Here is a 10129-nt window from a genome sequence, read left to right on the forward strand (position 1 = left end):
CCTTGATATTGGACTTGCTAGCTCTGAGAACTGTGAGCCAAGAAACTTCTGTTCATTATAAATTGATCTGACTGTGATGCATTTGTTAATAGTGGACCAAGACATGGAGATCCTTCGAGGGATGTGGAGCAGACGGGCCTCATCTGCAGCTAGCAAAAGTACAAAATAGTACTGCCCTGTGGAATTTGACCTAGCAGTTTTCTTATCAAGTCTCTCTCTCTCTCTCTCTCTCTCTCTCTCTCTCTCTCTCTCACCCTCCTCTCTCTCTCTCTCACACACACACTCCTCAGACCTAGCCATGATAGTAGCAGGAACTGACCCAGGGGAAAGAAAAACTTAATGTCTATGTTGAAACTTGCCCAAGAATGTTTTGACAGTTTGTTTTGCAGCGCTGGGTTCCAAGAAGCCACATAAATTATGATATTTTTATAAATGTAATATTACTCAGTAACAAAAAGGAATGGATGACAGACAACATCAGCAACATGAGCAAATCTTGCAACTGTGTTGAATGAATGAATCAGACACAATGCATCCGGTCAGCCCTTAGATTTTATGAATGTTGCATTCATGAATCCAACCAACTTCAGCAAAAACCTTTCTATGCCTTTTTGCATGCTACGTTGTTTTGTATGCTACACCAGTGTAATAAAATAGTTAAATCTAGTGAACCAGAAATCCATGAACATTCCGAGAGGCTAAGGACTGACAGAAGATTGTATTTCATGCCGCATATGTTATAGGAAAGCTGTTGTACAGGCGTCAAATTTAGTTCTCCTGAATATTCACTGGTTCACAAAAAGTGATTTGAGAAACCTCTGAAAGATGTGACTACCAAAATGAGCAGCCTTCCTGGGATCTGGGGACTTGTACTTGAAGACACCCCAGTCAGCGGAGTGTCATGCTGAGCGTTCTGAAGACAGGGCTGTTTCAAGCTGCAGGTACATAGGAAGCCTCCAGCCGGAGCTGCCAAACTATCCTTTTCGTGGCGAGACACTTTGACACTGGGGCAACCAGAGATGGCCCAAGCACCAGCCAGTCGGGACTGGTCTGTCTTAGTGTGGGGACAGCAGGTCACTGGACAGAGGGACCAGGAGTGACCAGCAAAAAACACCTCTTTAAAAAGTTGTGTCTGGCCGGGCGGTGGTGGTGCACACCTTTAATCCCAGCACTTGGGAGGCAGAGCCAGGCAGATCTCTGTGAGTTCAAGGCCAGCCTGGTCTCCAAAGCGAGTTCCAGGAAAGGCACAAAGCTACACAGAGAAACCCTGTCTTGCAAAACCAAAAAAAAAAAAAAAAAAAAAAAAAAAAAAGAAAGAAAGAAAGAAAAGAAAAGAAAAAAGTTGTGTCTGGAGCCAGACACTCCTGTAATTCCAGCATTTGAGAAGCTGAAGGAAGAAGATCACACATCCAAGGCCAATTTGGCTACAAAATAATACCAAAATGTTTCTAAAATAAAAACAAAACCAAAATATCTTGTGTCTGTACTGAACTGTACAGAACATTTTTGTCATCATTCCCTAAACCAATGCTGTGACCTCACATTGTTAACTATTCTAGAGACGGCTGCCGCTCAGGAGGATGTGCGCAGGTCCTGTGCCGGTGCTTGTCAGTTTGTGTAAAGGACTTGGACATCTACACATTTCAGTACAGAGGTCCCTGGAACAAATTCCCCACGGGTACCGATGGATAACTTAGGGTGCCCATGTATGCTACCTCATTCCATTCAGAAGATGGGTGTCACAACGCTGGGTGACAGGAAATGGTAGCTGCCTGGGGAAGGAATGGGACAGCAGAGGTGGACTTGGGTGGGCCACAGTATGGTCTCAGTTGTCCTGGTGTGCAAAGACTCACTGTGGGTCTCTCTGCCCACAGAGATTCCACATTGGTAGCTGGAGATTGACCGTGGCAGAGTGTGTGTACAAGTGAGGTCAGCAAGCACTGAAGATCGTCGTGGTATTTCTCCACGGAGCCTGCGCCGTGATTCTGCCAGCATACTGCAAGGCGCCAGGGACATGTCTAGGGGAGAACATATGTTCTGCCTTGATTAGAATTCGGCATACACTGGCATATAAGTTTGTCAAAACTGATCAATTTGGGGCTGGGGGGTGTGGCTCAGTGGTGGAGCATTTACCTGATGCCATTCCTTAGCACTGCAAACAAATAAAAAAAATCAAATTGTGTGTTTAAGATATGTGTATTTTAATTGAAAGCTAGCCCCGTGGCCATGGAGGGCTGCTGTGCCTCAGAGCAGGAGGCCACGGGAGCCTCCTCGGCCTGCACCTGGCGACTGGACATTGAAAGAAATGCTTCCACATCTCTAAGGTTTACCAGGAACACTGACTTGAAGAGGATCAGTGGATTTTGCACCAAGCCCTGGAAAGTCCCAAAGCTCCTACCCACTCTTAGACACAGAGTGCTGTTGCACAAACCCATGGACCTCAAGAAAATACTGTCATGGTCAAGGTGCTTCAAAAAGGAGGAAGAAATCCTGGAGACAATCTCTTCTGAGGTGCTTGATGCTGCAAAAACCAGGAGCTGGATGAAGGCCAGTTATTTAATGGTTGTCCTGGCAGTGGCGGGAGGGACCTATGTAGTTAGTAAGGGAAACACGTGCGTCTTTAACAAGCCTGAGCCTAGAAAGGAAAGCCTGCCTGAGCAGGAGGCAGCCATGAAGGCCAAAACAGAACGGAAGCATTTGTGCTGGACTTGGAAAATCTGAGAGTAAGGTCGTAACGACAAGCCTGCGTTAGGAAGGATGTGATTTGAGATCCCTTCAGAGACATCTGCTTTGCAGACTTATTCCACTTCCCTGCTGCGGCTGTAGAGGAACAAATACATTTTCTTTAAACAAATTGTGGATTTTCTTCATTTATATGCAACTTCAATTTAAAAAGTGTGCATACTTTACCAAGGACAGATGAGTGAGGTACAGTGGCACACTGAACACAGGATGATCTTAAGTCTAGGTCAGCCTGGGCTACAAAATGTGACCCTGTGCACTGCCCCCCTAAAGGGCAAGTGTTTGTGAAGCATCTCAGACCTGTCAGGTAGGGCCTGATATGCTCACCTGTACAGACATTCAAAGGCCCTACTGGTCAATTGAGATGAGCACAGGGTTTGTTTTTAGATACTAATAATAACAGTCATGTTAACATCAGTGAGAACAGGAATGGAAAGATGTCTTGGGACCGGCTCAGCAAAGATTTTAGTCTTTCTAGGAAGTGTGAGCCGTGGGGAGTTTGGGGGACAGACTTGAGGTTTGGATGCCCCTACTTGTCAATGTAAGAAGATATACAGATCTACAATAAGGTGGATTAACACCATGGGGCAGGCGGGGGTGGGGGTGGGGGTGGGGGTGGCGGTGGGAGTGGCTGCAAAGCTGAGGCAGGAGGAACAAGGGCTTGACAGTTGAAGGCTGCCATTTGCATAGAGACTGTAAAGGTAACAGCTGCCAGGCACAAGGCTCCACAGCCTCAGGGACCACCCATGACCTCACCATGCACTCTCCCAAAACTGCCTCAGAGAGTATGGTATTACCATTTCCACCCTGCCGCTAGGCACACCGAAGCACTGAGAACACTAGAAGCTCTTTTAAACTGGGTCTGAGGTGTGATCGACATATGTCGCGGCAAGTAGATTTGCCTAGGTAACCCATACTGCCCTCATAACACAGAACATTCCGATCACATCCAAACTCTCGGTGTCCCTTTCCAGCCAACCTCCTGGTTCCTGCACTCCTCCCCTCAGCCATTTTCGGTTGGTTTCTGGCTACTCCAGTCGGTCATGTACAAATGAAATCATACTGTCTGTATTCCTTTGCGCCCCTCAGAGATGGCAGTTCAAGTGGATCAAGGAAAGGAAGGCAGAGAGCTTTAGAGGAGGAGAAATAGAGGAGAAATCTATTTTTTTTTATGGTATCTATGCAAATGAAAGGGCTGTGACCTGTTAGAATTCGACCGTGGGGCTCTGTGATGATGATGTTCTCTCTGTTCTGAGATCTAGTTCTGGTTTATACTCTAAATATACATGGAGAGCACTGAGGAACCTAGGGCTGTCCCACTCACAGTCAGGTCGGAGACCGAGAAGAGATCTTCACAAAACCAGAGCTGGAAGAAAACGGCTGAGCATGCGCGTGTTGTATTTCAAACCATCTGGTGTCACAGGCCTGGTTCAACTTCTGCATTTCATTTTTGGAACTCTTATTTTTATTTGGCTTCTAAAAATCCCCTAAACAATCCAAACACAAGAGCTTTGCCTTTTATGGTCGTTTCTGAGGTCAGCAGAGCCATATGCAAAAGCCATCTTTGTAGCCCAGAAAGAGGGTGTCGAGTTCCCTGCTCTGGAAATCTGTCTTTCTGCAGCCCGCCTGCCCACGCTCAGCCAGGGAGGCTTTCTTGTCTTACCAGAAGCTGCCCTGGAGTCAGATCCGCTTCCCCCCCCCAACTGTGGCCAGTGCTAAGCAACTGTTCCTCTTGAGAGAGAGGAAGGGTGGCTTGATGGTTAAGGCACTTGCTGCTTTATCATGAGAACTGGAGTTCAGATCCCAGGACCCACATGAGGCAGCTCACAAATGCCTGTTCCTCTAGCTCCAAAGATCTGACTCTTCTGAACTCCTACACACACACACACACACACACACACACACACACACACACGCACACACACTAATAATAATAATAATAATAATAATAATAATAACAATAATAACAACAACAACAACAATAACAATAGAGTCATTTTTTAAGGGGGACAATCTCAACCTCAGAGGACTTGTGACACCCATGTCCCTGTCATCTCATGGCAGTGCTGCTCATCTCTTAAAAGTGACTGTTTTATACCTTTTATAAACTAAAGAAAACTTTCATTGAATTGGTTTTTGGAAACCATTAAGTATATGGGGGAGCTCCCAGCTAAGGGGTGGAGCCAGTTAAGATTGACACAGGAGGACAAGTTACGCTAGCCTAGCACAGGGCCTGTCTGTTAGTGCACTTTAAACCTCACCCTAGGAGCTGAGGGTGTAGCTCAGCAGTAGTAATTGCCTTAGGATGTGCAAGGCTCCGGGGTTGGAACCCCAGTACTGAAAAAAACATTAAGTAAGTATTAAACGCCACCTTTGCGCCGGGAGGTAGCTCAGGCAAGCCTGAAAACCTGCCTTCCACCCCCAGCATCCCTAAAGCTAGTCATGGGGGGCGGGGAGCGCACACAGGCAGCTCCTTGGGACTCCCTGGTCAGCCAGCATGGCCTGATTGGAGAGCCCTAGACCCCAGCAAGAGAGCTTGCCTCAAAAAACAGGGTGTGCAGCTCCTGAGGGATGATTCTGAAGTTGGCCTCTGGCCTAAACACACACAAACACCTACACATAAATGAATACACACATGCTACCCCCCAAGAACCCTCCACCCTCACATTGTTTTAAAAGGTACCCAGTGTTCCCTTTAAGTCAAACATAACATTGCCATCTGACCTAGCAATTTCACTTTTAGGTTTACATCCACAAAAAAAAAAAAAAAAAAAAAAAAGGAAAGAAAAGAAAAAAGAAATTTGCCTTTGAATATTCATTACAGCATGATTTCCAACAGCTCTCAAAGTAGAAACAATTTGTATATTTCCCAACCCATGAATGGGTAAAGTGTGATTGGTTCACACAAGGCAACGCTAACCAGCCATCATCAGGAGTAAAGTGAATGTATGCTGTGATGTGGGTGACCCTGGGAAACAGAGGAGTAAGAAAGAGAAAGAGGCAAGACACAAAAAGGCCCATGCTGTGTCTGTTTATATGAAATATTCAGAACAGGCAGATCCACAGAGACAGAGAGCAGATTAGTGGTTACCAGGGAGCGGATTTGGGAATGAGTGCCTCACCCATCCAGAACTTCTTTTTAAAGGTGATGAAACCCAGTGGAAAAATAAAACAAAACTCCTCGGACTGTTCTCTTGGATGTGAGTTCCCAACCTAAGACAAATAAAATAATAGCTGCCTCATAGCAAATGCTTATGGATTCCCCCGGAGACTCGACCGTGGAGGGTGGGGTGTAGCAGGAAGTCTGTCTGATCAGACTGTCTGTCCCTCCGAGTAGCCGCTGGCCCAACTCAGGCTGCAGGAATGTCCAGGTCCAGGTTTATGGTTCTCCCTGGCTGCCTAAGTGTGGCTCTGGGACACGTAAGGATCATGTGGACACGGCCTTCCTTCCAGCCAGTACCCAGGGAAGGGTCACAGCTGAACGCCAACCCCAGGTGACCACAGAAGTTCACGCTATCACAACCTCCCATCCATCCCTTGTCTAAATATTCGATTGCCGTCAGCATTTTACTTTAGAGAGACAGGAACAAAAGCTGTTTGCAATACCGTGAGTCTTTTCCAGTGCCGTCTTTTCTGTACCCCGAATAGAAGTTTGCCATTGGTTCCCTTTCCCCTGACCCACCTCTACCCCATTGAGATCCCATTTCCAGCTGGGGCTGGAGCCCAGTGACAGGACACACACTTAGCATGTGTGGTGCATGCACAAACAAGGAAGAGACCCTACCTTCCTGAAATCAGTTTCACACTAGACCCAGCATTCAGCAAAGACTAGAGAGCACAGACATGGCTTAAACACCATCCTTGTTAAAATGGCACAACCTTTCAGAACGCTCCCTGGGTCTACTTCTGCTTGCTCGACTCTCGCTCTTAACTCCGGGCTGCAGTCATCCCAGCCCACGCAAAGGCCTCTGCCTGATTCTCCATCTTTCACTGCTGGTCTGGTCAGGGCAGGTTTTTTTCTTCTCAGGCCCATGCTAGCTACCTGGTCCTTAGGATTTAACCCTGGATCTGATTCTTTGTGAATAGGCTTGGCTCCCCTTCCTCTATACCTTGCTGTTATGGTTTGGGTCGTAAATGTCCCTCAAAGGCCATGTACAAAAATCTTGGTCATGGCCTCCTGTGCTCTTATGGGTGGTGCATCCTTCAGGAGGTGGGTCCTAGTGAGAGGAAGCAGGGTCACCGGAGGTGTGACCCTCTAGTCTGTCTTCTCGGCTTCCCAGCTCCGCTGTACCACACTCTCCCCACGGTGTTTCTATTTCACCGTGGGCCCAGAAGCAGTGGAGCCACGTGGTCACGGACTGGGACCTCTGAAACCATGAGTCAAGTTCATTTATAAGTTCGTGGTCTCAGGTGTTTGGCCACAGAGATGAAAAGCTGACTAGTACTTTTGAGCGATTACGCCAAACCTTCCCATCTTCAGCAACCATGCTTTCCTTCAAGAAAAGACCCTTGAGTGTTCCCCCACTAAAGGAGGCTCCACACACCCACACACACTCACGCCTCTTGGCTGGTGCCGTGTATCTTTCCCTGAAGGTTCTGCAGGCATGCTCTGTAAACCTCCAGGACTCTTTCCCAGGCTCTCACTCGTTCGCTCCCACAATGCACTGCTCTGTGGACCTTCATTCAGTTGACATCTATCCCCACCCCTACAAGTGTAATGCACTCATTGTTCACCATTCATTCATTCATTCATTCATTCATTCATTCATTCATTCATTATTCATTCACTGTACGAATGTTCATTGAAAGTCTACCTGTGTGGAGAAATGCAAGTGTGGAAAGAAAAGAAAAACAGAAGACACGGGTACAACGTTATATTCACGTAAACCAGCAATGGAGAGATTAAGGAAACTGAGGTAGAAAAACTCAAAGGAGTTTCTCCCTTCCCAGGGAGTGTCTGGGTTGCTGATGTCTTAGGGGGCATATTAGTTAGGATAGTGGTAGGCTCTGCTGCAGTTACGGATGGACCACCAAGTGTCTGTGCTCTGCACATTTATTTCTCTCTTCCAGATGTTTGCATGTGGGCCAGGCAGCTCTTTGGGGCCCTTCATGCTCCACCATCAAAGCTGCTCTCATCTTCTAAGTCCAACTTAGTCAGCAGCTTCCTGCTCCCTGGAGAAGGTGAGAGCTTAGGGAGCTGTGCCCTGCCCTTTCCATACCGCACGGCGGTGTGCCTTTTCTCAAAGTCCATTAACGGAGCAGGCCACGCGGCTCCGCCCACCGGCCAGGGGGCTGCGGCAGTCTGGGGGTGTACAGTCGTTAAACCACAGGTCTCTGTTCCAGAGTGGAGGCGAGTAGAAGAGGCCAGAGGGTGTTGGAGTCAGAGGGGAGAGAGAGTCGAGATACCAGGGAGCGACAGAGGAGGTAAGAGGCTGAATGCAGGAAGAGGAGGGGATTGGTGAGCCAAAAAAACGTCGGCTTTGGGAAAGGCAGAGGTGGTGTGTGTCGTTCAAAGTCACACACCAGCCAGGTCAGTCTTGAGAGCCCTACCCTGGTAGGGCTCCTGAATACCACATAAGGAGGTAAATGTGAAGACCACAGGGACATGCTTCCAGCCCCAGAACTGGCAAAGCAGGCCTGGAAGATAGGCATTTTCATTCCTCAGTCGTCCCCCCCCCCCAGCCTGCCACCTCGCCAAACCATTCTCTGTAGGGCACCAGGGGAGCCCAGAGGAGCCACACTGTCCAGCCTCAGCCGGCAGCTGTGGGGTGGGCTTCCCTCCTCATCCATCTCCTTCTCTGGAGCCTCCTGAGGCACCTGGCTCCCTTGCTCCACCAGTGCTCCTTGGTTTTTTTAAATTTTTCAAATTTATTAACCATTTTAAGTATGTACAACTGCCTGCATGTATGTGTGTGTGTCGTGTGCATGCCTTGTGTGTCAAACCTCCTGAAACTGGAGTTACAGGCAGTTGTGAGCCACCATGTCGGTGCTGGAAACCCAACTAGGCGCCTATGGAAGAGCGGCGAGTGCTCTGGACCATTGAGGCAACTCTCCGCCCCTTCCTCCTGCCTGCTGAGTGGAGCCCTTCCCAAGGTCTGGCCTGTGCTCTCGGTTCCCCATGTTCTCTCTCAATCTCATTTAAGATGTGGTTTATATGCCTGGCTGTGCTTTCCCAATCCTGATCACGAGTGTGTCTCTCAGTTTTTCCAAGAGCTTCCAGCCAATGATGAAAATCCCCCCCGAGTTCCTCCAGAGCTCCTGGGTTCATAGTTCTGGCAGATTGGTTTGTGTTCATACATAAAATAACCTGGGGTGGCTTATCGTGACCATCGATTTGACGTAATTAAGAACCACCTAAGAGACAGAGCTCTGGGCAGGTCTGGGAGGGTGTGTCCAGACACGTTTCACTGAAGCAGGAAGACCCACTTGGAACGTGCTCCCTTCCGTGCTAGGCTGGGCTCCCAGACTGACTGAGAAGAATAAAGCCTGCCTGTCTTTTATTTCTGCTTCCTGACCAGCTGCCTCAGGCTCCTGCTCACACACCTCCCTGGCCCAGATGGACTACCCACTCAGCCAGCATACATGTTCCTTCCTCAGTCGTCTATGAGACATTTTGTCACGTCGCCGAGAAAAGCACCCAATACAGCTGCACAGCCAAGCCGTTCAGTCTCCTTCTACAACGCTAAGCTGCCCCCTGCCCCCACGTTCCCACTGTCCTTCATCCTCAGTGTCCGGGGCCCCGTCTCTGTTCATGCCTGCATCCAGGCAATCCCCACTTCCATTTCTTCCCACCGTTGTCTGTGTCTTCCTCTTCTCTCTTCCATCTATCTGCCTTGCTTAGAAGTTAACTCACCCCGGGATTCCACTCAGGTTCCCCGGGGTCCTCCCGGATTTTCTTCCCACCCTCACCTTCTATCCGAAGCTTGGATCTGCCCCTCACCTTCAGTAGTGAGCTCCTCTGGGTTATCTGGAAGCTCACCCTCCCCCGCCTGGCGGAGTTTAAGACGGGGGCTTCTCCACGTCACGGGCTGGTCTTGAACTCATAATCCTGCCTCAGCCTCTGCTGGTATTACAGGCATGCACTGACATGCCCAGTGTCCGCGTTATACCTGGGGCCTCCCCATTCTTGCTCTCCCACGTGTACGGGTCTCATACTCTAGGAAAACTGGTTAATTCTGGTTCTTCCAGCATATCTAGAGTTGTTCTTTCTTTCGCTGGCCCTTGCTCAAGCTTTTTCTCCTGCTACAATGCTCCTCCCAACCCAGCTCTCACTTCTCCTTCTGTTGAATCCCACCCATCTTTGAAGACTCTTGTTTTTGGGGGGGCGGGGGCGGATATTGAGACCTCTCCTTCTATAGTCCCTGTTGGCCTTAAAGTCTTGGTAATT

This window comes from Peromyscus maniculatus, chromosome 5, assembly GCF_049852395.1.
Source record: "Peromyscus maniculatus bairdii isolate BWxNUB_F1_BW_parent chromosome 5, HU_Pman_BW_mat_3.1, whole genome shotgun sequence".
NCBI classification, from domain to species: Eukaryota; Metazoa; Chordata; class Mammalia; order Rodentia; family Cricetidae; genus Peromyscus; species Peromyscus maniculatus.